The sequence below is a fragment of the Dasypus novemcinctus genome, chromosome 14 (genome assembly GCF_030445035.2).
Source record: "Dasypus novemcinctus isolate mDasNov1 chromosome 14, mDasNov1.1.hap2, whole genome shotgun sequence".
NCBI classification, from domain to species: domain Eukaryota; kingdom Metazoa; phylum Chordata; class Mammalia; order Cingulata; family Dasypodidae; genus Dasypus; species Dasypus novemcinctus.
Genome location: NC_080686.1, coordinates 21,285,249 through 21,298,056, shown reverse-complemented (window position 1 = coordinate 21,298,056; position 12,808 = coordinate 21,285,249). Strand labels below are relative to the sequence as shown.

Here is a 12,808-nt window from a genome sequence, read left to right as displayed (position 1 = left end):
GATCTAATTTAGCTTTGGAAAAACTTAAAGCTATATTGTAGAGAATGAATAGGAGGAAACATGATGGAAAGCAGAGAGACAATTTAGTAGGCAAGTACAGTAAATAGACCAGAGACAATGGGGACTGGAACTAAGGAATTGACAGTGGGAGTGAAGGTAAATAGAAAGACTCAAGAGAAAATAGCATCAACAGAGTATAATGATCCTTTCATTCAATACAGGGTCATTGAACACCTACTATCTTCCAGGCACTGTGCTAGGTGCTGAGAATATACATCCAGATCAGCAACTTTTGTCCAAATTAAATCCAGTTTCAAAACTGTTTCCATTTTGAGCCATGTTGGGGATTGAACCAGTCCTCCATAAAACACATGTTCAAGTCCTAACACCTGGTCCTATGGATATCAACCCCGTTGTAAAAGGGACCTTTAAAGATGCTCTTACTAGCTAAGTTGTGGCCAAACCAATGAGGGCAGATCTTACTCTAATATGGCTGGTGCTCTGCTAGGCAACGAAAATTGGACTTGAAAGCAGAGGTCTGAAATAGGAGAAGCCATAGAAAGAGATGGCCACGTGACAGAGGTAGAGATGTAAGCCAAGGAGCCCCAAGGTTTGCAACAAGCCTCCAGGAGAAAGCGTGGCCTGCTGAGACCTTGATTTTGGACTTCTAGCTTCCAAAACTGTGAACCAATAAATTCTTGTTGTTTAAGCCAACCCATTTTTTGTAGTATTTGTCATAACTATTCTCCAGACAATCCAGAAATTCAAATATGTTATTTATAGACTCGCCCAATGAGTAACCCATCACCTTTAGGCATTAAAACAAAGATAGATGGAAAGAAAAACATTTAGAGTAAAAATATGAAACCATTTTCCTCTTTAAATTCAGTCAGAAAGACCCATGTGAACCATTAAGTCTTAGCAATTCTTCTCTTTTTGTACCTAATCAAATTGTTTTAGATTTCAGATATTTATAAAGCATATGAGGTAAATATAAATAAACTAGAGAGACGGAAACTGAATAGTAGCTAAGTACAGCAGGGGAAGGGTAGAGAGATTGAGAGATGATGATTTTTTTTGTTTGTTTTTATTATTGGAATAATGAAAATGCCCTAAAAATGATTGAAATGATGAATGCACAACTATGTGATTATACCAAATACCATTGATTGTACACTTTGGGTGGATTTATGCTTTATTAATATGTAGCAATAAATTGATTTTTAAAAAGCGTATGAGGGAAAATTTTGATATTGTCTGTGAAGACATGTTTTCTATATCAGAAGAGACCATGCTCACTGAGGATGGAAGATTTTAATTTGCAGCTTTTAAACTGTACTTTAGGTTTTACAGAGTACACACTGTTATGCTTTCCCATTTTTGATATTTCAAAAAATTTGCATGGGCTGTGTGAAATACAAAGTTGGCTCACAGAGCTCTCCCTGGCTGAATGAAGGTTAAAATTAATATCCCTCCTGTGTATAATACTGCTTTCAGCATTTTAACAAAGGAGGGCTGATGATTTGATTCAAGAAACATAAAGATGAATCCTCCTTTAAAAAGCAATCAGATTTCATGTGATTTTTTTTAGCCTACGTAGCATTCTGTTTTTTCAGCTTTTAAATAGCCCAACACATCTATTTTTTAATTCTTATTGCTATGTTTATTTTTGTTTCTTATGGGTATGATTTAAAAATCAATGGGCAATTAAAATTGATTAAGGTTGTCAAATAATGTTTAAATTTTTTCGACTCTCAGGACAAATAATTATTATTTAAAGTGTTAAGAACAAAACTGCTTGCCCTTTGCAACAAAGGAGGAAGGAAGTGGTAAGGAAAGAAATAGTGCTGCTTCATATTATAACGCACAGCATTTAGATTTAAAGCCATTGCACAGTTAATTTAATATTCTAAAGTCTATCAAGGTTTGGTGCCCCTAATTCATTTATGGACATACTAGATAACCAAATCTTCACAGAAAGGAAAAGTATGTATAAGATTAGGCCTTAGATTGAACAGAGTGACTCCATTAGATGTTTACTGAGTATCCATTAATCTAAGCCCCTGAATTCTCCACTGGAAGAGACACAGATGAAAATAAGACACATACCCTGCCCTCAGGAAGCAGAGCCTGAGGCTGCTGGCAGGAAAGCAGGACCCTGAGAATCTTCACACAGAAGAAAGCCCTTGCTGGATTTTTAAAAGAATTTAGATGAAACATTTAAACTACTGAAAATTGTCTTGGAAATCAGAAAAGAGACCTGACTTTTAACAAATAATCATTTTTGTTACTCAATATAACATTAACAGGTTTATCTACAGTTTTGTGATTCCAAATTATGATACACTTAAAGCAAAATTTTTTCACTCAAAGAACATACAGACCAATTTCCTCTTTTTATTACTGTATGTAATGTGAAACTGAAAGTCCAGTCGTTACTTAATTTACCCTATTTTCAGAAAATGCATCCAAAAGGAAAAGTAGCCTCTCTCGTTTCTTCCATCATTTCTCTTCACCAGCCAAGAACCACTTCCTATTACTTATAGCTGAGGAACCACTGGCAAAGCAGACTTATTTCTGCTTTGAGAGCTAAGCAAAGCTGCTCCATCAAGAAGGAAACCAGTATCAGCAAACTGCCCAGCTCTAGCCTGCATAACTGAATCCTAGCTGTCAGTAAGCTAAAGCGCTCGAGAGCTCTGTCCCTTCCTGGACTCTGCTATACAGTTCATGTACTATGGACAGGACAGAATCCCCATCCTATGGCCACACACACCAAAAAAGAAAAAAATCAGCTTAAAATTTTACAATTTACATATATAGCTCAAGCCCGATCTTCTAATAGCTTAGAGTCTTTATTATTTATTTCCCTAGGAATCATAATTTGGGGTGTGGATGAAGCAAGAGACAGGAAAACATGCAAAGCCTTGTTTGTCTGGCCTAGAGAGTGTTTTTATTTATATATATATATTTAATTCTTAAAAACAGTTTTCAATTCTTTAAGAATTTTTAATCCAAGAGTATATGTCTGCATTTGTGAGCTGCTGAATGTAGCTAAAGCTCCAAGCCAAATCTTTAGAAATCACAAGGTCTAAGATTATGAAAACACATTGAAAACACATTAATGCATACAACTTCTATGCATTGGCCCTCGTTCTATGTTAGTTTAGTGCCATCAAGTGGACTAGTCAAAGAAGTAACATTTCTAAATGTTTTTATTACAGTCTAACTTGTAGACACTTCAGACCCGTTTTATGCCTGGAGGCATTTACTGAAATTGGAATAAATACAGGAAAGCCTTGACTTTAAGTTTCACATTACATATGGTTATAAAAATATATATTGGCCCACATTTTCTGTGAAATTTGATGAAACAGATTGTCATTGTCAACAAATTTTATTGAAAACATTTCTGTCTACAACACTTAATAAAAGATACGTAACTATCAAAGTTCAGAAAATTCTAAGTATTCATGACTGTAAAAATTAAGGACCTAAAAACACTACATCCTTTATTAAATATTGGTGGAGTTTGGAAATTATGCAATGGATACCATATTCTTTCTTTTATTTTGCATAAATAAATGAATACTTTAATGAATTATTATAAAGCAAACTGCCATATAACTACCACCCAAATTTTGAAGTAGAACATTCTCGGGACCCCCAAAAGACCCTTGTTTGCCTTCCTTTTTGTTTATAATTTAGACTCAAAGTAAGTATCCATCAATTAAATGTTTCTATTTTATATAAATAGAATCACCGAGTATGTGACTGGTTTGTTTCACTCAACCATAGCTTTTTTTTTTTTTTTAAGGAAATATGGGGCACTGAACATGGGACATTGTACATAGGAAGCAGGTGTTCAGTCACTGAGCTACACCCAGTACCTTCAACCGTAGGTTTTTAAGTTTCATCCATGTTGGCGCATGCAGCTGCAATCAGCTCAGTATCATTGCTATATAATATTCCATTGCTTTAATTATTTATCCAGTCTACTGTTGGTGAGCCCCTGGGTGTTTTCAAGTTGAGCATATTATAAATAATGCTTCCAAGAACATGTTCATGCATGTGTTTGGCACTTCTTAGCATGCCATTCTGAAGGGTACAACACGTAAGAGTAGGATTGCTGGGTTTTAGGGAATGCGTATCTTCAGATTTACTAGATAATGCCCAAATGTTTTCTAGAGCAGCTGTATAAATTTACACTCCCGTCAGTGATATAAGAACTCCTGGTAGAGATCAAATTTGTTATTGGTAGATTTCTTCTAAATTTATTTTAAAAGATCTGCTGTGTAGTAGTGATATATCATTGTGCTTTAGTTTGCATTTCCCTGATTATAAATGGAGTTAACTATATTTTATATGCTCAATAATCATTTTGATTTCTCTTTTATGAAAAGCCTGTTCAAGTATTTACCTACCTTACTTGGCTGTCTTTCATATTGGTTTTAGGAGTGCTTTGCAGTGTCTGGATATGATCTCTGTCACTTATATATGATGCAAATGTCTTCTACTTCCTACCTTGCCTTTTCACTCTCATTAAAAGGTATCTTGATAACAGAAATCCTTAATTTTATTATAGTCAAATTTATCAGTGTCTCCCTTACAATTCTTGCTTTGCTTTGTATTCTGTTTAAGAAATCCCAAAGTCATGAAGATATTCTTGTGCATATTCTAAGTTCATTATTATTATTATTATTATTATTACTAATTTTTACCTTTCAGTTTTAGAACTATAATCCACCTGAAACTTATTTTAGTGTTTGCTGTGAAGTAGGAAATCCAATTCCATTTTCTTCTTTGTATATTCAGCTCAATGAAAAACCCTCCCTTTCTCCATTACTCTTCAGTGCTGCCACTATGATAAACTGAATGCCATATATAATTTGTTTCCATGACCTCTATTTTCTTCCATTAATCTATATATTTGCTCCTGCACCAATACCATGCTGTTTTTACTATGATACCTTTAAAGTAAGCCTTAACATCTAGTAAAGCAAGGCCACCCATCTTGCTCTTCTTTTTCAAGAACCTTGGTAAACCTTGATTCTTTGCATTTCCATACAAATTTTTTTTTTTGAGAAGTTGTGAGTTTATAAAGGAATCAAGAGTACCATGCAGGATTTCTGTACATTGCCCCACCACCTACACCTTACCTTGTTGTGACACATTTGTTACAAATGATGAAAGAACATCATCATAATATTACTGCTAACTACAGTCCATATAAATATTATACTTAAACGTTTATCTCTTTTCTTAAAAAATAATGTTACGGTTTTGATAGGAATTGAATTTATATATAAATTTGGAAAGAATTGCCATCTTCACATTAGCAGTTTTTCTAATCCACAAACATGGTATATCTCTTCATTTATTTAGGTCTTTTTTAATGTCACTTATCATACTTTTATAGTTTGTTCTACTGAGGTCTAACACAACCTTTGTTCAATTTATATTTATGTTCTTGATTTTATTTGTTCTTGTAAATGATAATTTTTTTCATTTTCTGATTAGGTTGTAGATGGTAAACAGAAATAGAGTTGTTTTTAATATAGATATTGTATCCAGCAGCCCTGTTAAACTCTCATTATTTCTAATAATTTATCTTTAGTTTTTCATTTTCTAAATACATTATCATATGATTGGCAAATAGTGAAAATTGATTAATTTCTACTTTCTAATCCTTATCCATTTTATTTCTTTTTCTTGCCTTATTACACTAGCCAGAACCTCCACTCCAAAGTCTTATGCAGTTCCTATGAATAGAAGCAGTGACAATGGTCATCTTTTTCTTGTTCGTGATTTAATAAGAAGACTTTTAAAATTTCATCAAGTACAATATTTGTTTTTGTTTATTTTTAAGGATACTCTTCATTAGCTAAGAAAATTCTGTTCTATTTCCAGTGAAACGAACCTTGTATTAATAGCATGACGAAGTAACCCCATGAACCACTAGTGATGCTTTTGGCCTTAAAGATCTATTGATATACCACACCAGCTTTTTTATTATTATTAGCTGAATGGTATTGAGTTTTCCATCCTTTTACCTTCAAAAATTCTATATCTTTATGTTTTAAATGTTTCTTATAAAGACCATATAGTTGGATTTTGTTTGTTATCCAGTATAATTTTTTTATTTTTGAAATTATTTTAGACTTATAAGAGACCTGCAAAAATAGTACAGAGTTCCTTATAACTCTTATTCCACTTCTCCTAATGCTAACAGCATACATAATCATAGTATAATTATTAGGATCAGGAATCTAATGTTGGTTCACTGATTTCAACTAAACTACAGTCTTCATTTGACTTTCCAATTTTTCCATTGATGTCATTTTTCTGTTCTGGGATCCAATGCAAGATCCCATGTTGTATTTAGTTATCATGCCTCCTTAGTCTTTTCTCATCTATGACATTTCCTCAGTCTTGTCTTTTTTTACCTTGTCACTTTTTAAAAAGAGTATTGATCAGTTATTTTGTAGAATGCCCCTTGTATTAGTGAGCTACAGGGGGGCTGATGCAAAATACCAGAAATTGGTTGGTTTTTATAAAGGGTATTTAGTTGGAGTAGGAGCTTACAGATACCAGGCCATAAAGCATAAGTTACTTCCCTCACCAAAGTCTATTTTCACATGTTGGAGCAAGATGGCTGCCGACGTCTGCCAGGGTTCAGGCTTCCTGAGTTCCTCTGGGCTCAGCTCCTCTGTTTTATCCACAAGGTCAGCTGTAGACTATCAGGCAAACAGCTCTGTCTCTCTCGCTGGGGCTCCAGCTTCAGCATCAAACTCCAACATTAAAAACCCTCAACTCTGTCCTGTGCCAAGCCTTTTATCTGTGAGTCCCCACCCACCAAGGAGTGGGGGCTCAACACCCTAATGACATGGCCCAATCAAAGCCCTAATCATAACTTATTTTTTTAAGATTTATTTATTTATTTCTCTCCCCTCCCCCGCTACCCCAGTTGTCTGTTCTCTGTGTCTATTTGCTGTGTCTTCTTTGTCCACTTCTGTTGTTGTCAGTGGCACTGGAATCTGTGTTTCTTTTTGCTGCGTCATCTTGCGTCATTTCTCCGTGTGGGCGGCACCATTCTTAGGCAGGCTGCACTTTCCTTGGTGTTGGGCAGCTCTCCTTACGGAGCACACTCCTTGCGTGTGGGGCTCCCCTATGTGGGGGACATGCCTGCGTGGCACAGCACTCCTTGCGCGCATCAGCACTACGCATGGACCAGCTCCACACAGGTCAAGGAGGCCCAGGGTTTGAACTGCGGACCTCCCATGTGGTAGACGGACACTCTAACCATTGGGCCAAGTCTGCCACCCCTAATCATAACTTAATCGTGCCCAGGTACAGACCAGATTATAAACATAATCCAGTATCTATTTTTGGAATTCATAACCATATCGAACTGCTACACCCCTCAATTTGGGTTCATCTTATATTTTCTTGTGACTGTAATGAGGTATACATTATTTACAAGAACACCACATAAATGAAGTGTTGGCTCTCAATGTATCATATCAAAGGTCCATGATGCTGATATATTGTATTACTGTTAATCTTTACCTTGATCACTCTAAATTAAGTTGGTGTCTGCCAAGTTTCCCCAGAGTATAGGCAATGTCTTTCCCTCTGAAGAGGATAAATATCTTGGAGGACATAACTTGAGCTCAAGGAAATTCTTTTTCTCCACAGACTTTCACCCATCAATATTAGCATCTTCAATGGGTTTTGTTTGCAACATTTGTTTCTATGGTATTTGCCTAATAGTGATTCCTCCTTTCCTTTCACAATTAATTGGAATTATTTTGTATGGAAGACCTGTCTCTTCTCCCTGGTTAGTTTGTTAGTTTATTCAGTTATTTATTCATATTAAAAACCATTTAATTTTACCTTGCTACATAGTCTATTTATGTTTAATATGGTAATATATTTGAGTTTAAATATTTTTCCATGTGTTCTATATGCCTCATGTGTTTCTTTTTCTCTCTTTTCTTGCCTTATTTTGGATTATTGGACCTTCCATTTCTCCCTCCTATTTGTTTTAGCTTCTTAGAGGCTACTTTAAAATTTATAGCATAAATCCATAATGTATATAAATCTAATGTTAATCAAGCTAGTAACAATTCTAGACAACATAAGTCTTCCTGATTCATGGCTATTTTATAGTATATTTTGTATTTTTAAACCCATGAAGCATCATTATTTTTGTTTAATATAGCCAATATTCATTTGGTGTTTTCCACATATTTCCTGCTTTCTTTGTTTTTCATTCCTTCATGCAACTCAGACCTTCTGTAATGGATCATACTCTTCTTTCCAAAGTATATCCCTAAAAGAACTTTTAGTATGGGCCTGGTGGCAGTGAAACTTCAGATTTTGTTATTTTCATTCTTAAAAGATAATCTCACTGGGTATAGAATTTTAGGTTGGCAGTTATTTTCCTTCAACACTTAAAAAATATTATTCTGTTGTCACTTGACTTTCGTTGCTGCTTTTGAGAAATCAGCTTTAAGTCTAACTTTTCCTGATTTGAAGGTATTTTGGTTGTTTTTCTTTGGTTGCACTTAACGATTTTCTCTTTGTTCTTGATTTTCTGAAATTTCACTATAGTATCTTGCTTGAGATTTCTTGAGCTTCTTGTGACAGTATATTGGCATTTTGCCAATGCAGGAAAATTATTCACCATTTTCTCTTTGAATGTTGCCTCTACCACAAACTTTTTTATGTCCCTCTGAGATTCTGATTTTATATCTCTTTCTATCTCTTATTATCACCTGTATTTGCAAAATGTGTTGGTCTCTGTGCTACACTCTGAATGTCTTCTGACTTCCTACAATGCTTCAGCTGTGTCTAATCTCATGATAACCCGTCCATCATAAATATGTTTTCATACATCTATTTTTGGGGTGGTTTAGATTCCCTTTTTAAAATATAACATCTTTATTCAGATATAATTTACATACATAAAATTCAACCACTTTAAGTGTACAATTCCATGGTTTTCATTATATTTACAGAGTTGTGAACCATCACCACGATTAATTTTAGAACATTTCATGCCCCCCCAAAAAAACGTATACCCATTAATAGTCAATCCCCATTTCCTTCAACTTTCCTGAGCCCATGGCAAACACTTATCTGCTTCCTGACTCTGTAGGTTTGTCTGTTCCGGATATTTCATGTAAATGGAATTGAACAATCTGTAGTCTTTTGTGACTAGCTTCTTTCACTTAACAGTATTCATGAATGTCATGGCATGTATAAATATTTACACATTTTTATTGCTGAATAATATTCCATTGTAAGGATATACCACATTTTATTTATCCTTTCATCGGTTAGTGAACATTTGTGTTGTTTTCACTTTCTACTGAGTTTTAAATTCAGTTATTCTCCCTTCGTGGCCGCCCGGCGTGGGCGGTGTAGGCCCCCCTTCCCCCGCGGCCCCGCGCGCCTCCCCAGCGGCCTCCCCTCGGCTGCGGCTCGGGCTGGAGGCGCTTAGGGCCGGGGACGCCGGCCACCCGGGACCCGGAGCAGCACCGAGGCAGTGAGTAACAGCTCTTCAAGTCTGCAACAGAAAATGGCCTCCAATAAAACTGCATTGCAAAAAATGGGAAAGAAGCAGAATGGAAAGAGTAAAAAAGTTGAAGACGCAGAGCCTGAAGAATTTGTGGTGGAAAAAGTACTGGATCGACGCGTCGTGAATGGCAAAGTGGGGTATTTCCTAAAGTGGAAGGGATTTCCCGATGCTGACAATACTTGGGGGCCTGAAGAAAATTTAGATTGCCCAGAGTTAACTGAAGCTTTTCTTAATTCTCAAAAAGCTGGGAAAGAAAAAGATGGTACAAAAAGAAAATCTTTATCTGACAGTGAATCGGATGACAGCAAATCAAAGAAGAAAGGAGATGCTGCAGACAAACCAAGAGGCTTTGCTGGAGGTCTTGATCCTGAACGCATGATTGGTGCACAGACAGCAGTGGAGAGCTCCTGTTTCCTGTGAAATGGAAAGATCCAGACGAGGCAGACTTGGTGCTGGCAAAGGAGGCAAATGTGAAGTGTCCTCAGACTGTAATTGCTTCTTATGAAGAGAGACTAACTTGGCATTCTTGTCCAGAAGATGAAGCTCAATAATTGTCTGCATTGTTGCTTTTTATATGTATTTATATATATATATATAAAATCTAGGCCTTGGTTTTTTTATTTCTTAGTGTGAAGAATAACTACATTCTAATGGAAATCAAGTTTGATATGTTTGTTTTGAAGTAGAAGTATTGGGGGAGTTAGGGTTTTGGGGGGCTTTGGTTTTTGTTGTGTGGTTTTTTGGGTTTTTTTTGCATCAGTGTCACTGGTTATTTTGGACAAATGAAAGCTTTCTGTAGTTGCTTTATTTATCAGAAAAGAACGTTTGCTACCATGGTATATTATTTCCTCTGTATTAGAGAACAGCTTTTATAAATGTGGGGAAAAATTTCCAGTCATTACTGAATTAGAACTTGTGTTTAATCCATATATGCCCAAGGACCATTTTGGAGATTTTTTGTTTATTTGTGTGTGTGTGTGTGTGTGTATAAATACATATGTAATTTTTATTTTTGTTTGTTTTTTTTTAACATTCACCAAAAAACCATTCAAAATAAAATTGGCATTTCACAACCATAGATAAGTCCATGTTGCTTCTGGGATGCCATCATTCTTAGCAAGCCAAGAAATCACTTGAAGTTAAACTGAAAATTCTCCTGAAGTCATAAGCTTTCAAATCAAATAGTTGATTCAGCAATTAATTGGACAGTGTCAATAATACAGATAATTTAGGGAGCGAGTATAGCTCAGTGGTTTGAGCACTTACTTCCCATGTACAAGGTCCCAGGTTCAATCCCCGGTAGCACCTTAAAAAAAAAAACAAAGCAACCAGATTGAAACCCATTGTCCATATCTGTAGTCATATAATGCAAAATATTCTCAAAACTCTGAGTGGAAAATCTGACACCACCAACAATTTCCCAACCCAGATGAGAAAACAAGGGAAATACTGTTGTGCTTTCGTTAGCCACGCAAGGCTTAGTTAAATGAGCATCTAAAGTTTGCTTCTAGAGAGCCATTTCTTTATGGAAAGTTGAAATCCCTGTGCAGTATTAGCACATGGAAATTAGTCAGATGGTTAGATGTTACTATTTAGCACCTGTTGGCATAAATGGGTAAACAGATTTTTGTAATCTAAACTATTGACTTGCATGTTTTTCTTTATCCCCCTGTGCATTCCTTACATGTAGGCTCAATCTTTTCAGTATTTGGATTGCTGGTTCAGCCGAAGCCAGGAAAAATAATAACTTTAATCAGAATGTTATATGACTGTATATTGTTTACTTTATTGTAAATACTGGTGAACAGTGGTCAATAAATAGTTTTATATTCCTAAAAATAAATAAAATAAAATAAAATAAATTCAGTTATTTTCTTTTTCCTTTTAGAAGTTCTTTTTAGTTCTTTTTCAAATTTGTTGTCAATTTTTCTTTTTTTATAACAGTTTTATTGAGGTATAAATTGGCATGCAATAGTAGCACATTTGATAAATTTTGACAAATGTATACACCTATGAAACCACCACCAAAGTCAAGACAATGAACATAACATCAACCTGGAAGTTTTCTTGTTTCCCTTGGTAATGTATCACTAAGTTCATTGCTTTTAATTGCTGAGTTGTGTTCTATTATATGGGTATACCACAATTATTTATCCATTCATCTGATGACAAGCATTTGGGTTTTCTCCAATTTGGGGCAATTTCAAATACAGCCTCTGTAAACATTCCAGAATAAGTCTTTTCCTGGATATATGCTTTCCTTTCTCTTGGGTATGTGTCTAGGAATAGGTGACTGTATCATATGGCCAGTGGATATTTAAATTTTAAAAATGAATTTTCTAAAGTGAAAGTACCATTTTACATTTGCATCTACAGTGTTTAAGAGGTCTAATTGTTTCACATCTCACCAACACCTGGTAGTTAATCTTCCTAATTTTAGCCATTTTAAGAGTTGTGTAGTAGTATCTCATTGGGCTTTTTTTTTTTTTAAGATTTATTTATTTTTCTCCCCTCCCCCCTGTCTGCTCTTTGTGTCCATTTGCCGTGTGTGTTCTTCTGTGTCTGCTTGTCAGTGACACCAGGAATCTGTGTCTCTTTTTTGTTGCATCATCTTGCTGCATCAGCTCTCCATGTACGCAGTGCCACACCTGAGCAGGCCGTGCTTTTTTTCATGTAGGGTGGCTCTCCTTACAGGAAGTATTCCTTGCACGTGGGGCTCCCCTGTGCAGGGGACACCACTGCATGCCCGGCACTCCTTGCGCACATCAGCACTGCACGTGGGCCAGCTCATCACATGGGTCAAGGAGGCCCAGGGTTTGAACCGCAGACCTCCCATGTGATAGGCGGATGCCCTAACCACTGGGCCAAATCCACTTCCCTCTCATGGGGCTATAATTTCTGTTTCTCCAATGATGTTGAGCTTCCTTTCATGTCCTTATTTTCCATCCATATACCTTCTTTTTTTAAAGATTTATTTTATTTATTTCTCCACACCCCCTCATTGTTTGCATTTGCTGTGTCTGTTTATTGTATGTTGGTCTTCTTTTTAGGAGGCACCAGGAACCGAACACTGGGCCTCCAATGTATGAGCGAAGTGCCCGATGGCTTGCGCCACCTCTGCTCCCTGCTTAGCTGTGTCTCTCATTATGTTTCCTCGTGTCTCTTGTTGCCTCATCTTGTTGCATCAGCTCACTGTACCTGCCCATTGCGTCAGTTTGCTGTTTT

General features: G+C 36.0%; 1 pseudogene; it reads left to right on the top strand.

Moving 5' to 3' along the window:
- Window positions 1–9,583: 9,583 nt before the first annotated feature.
- Window positions 9,584–10,156, top strand: LOC101436777 (chromobox protein homolog 3 pseudogene; annotated as a pseudogene).
- The last annotated feature ends 2,652 nt before the right edge of the window (window positions 10,157–12,808 follow it).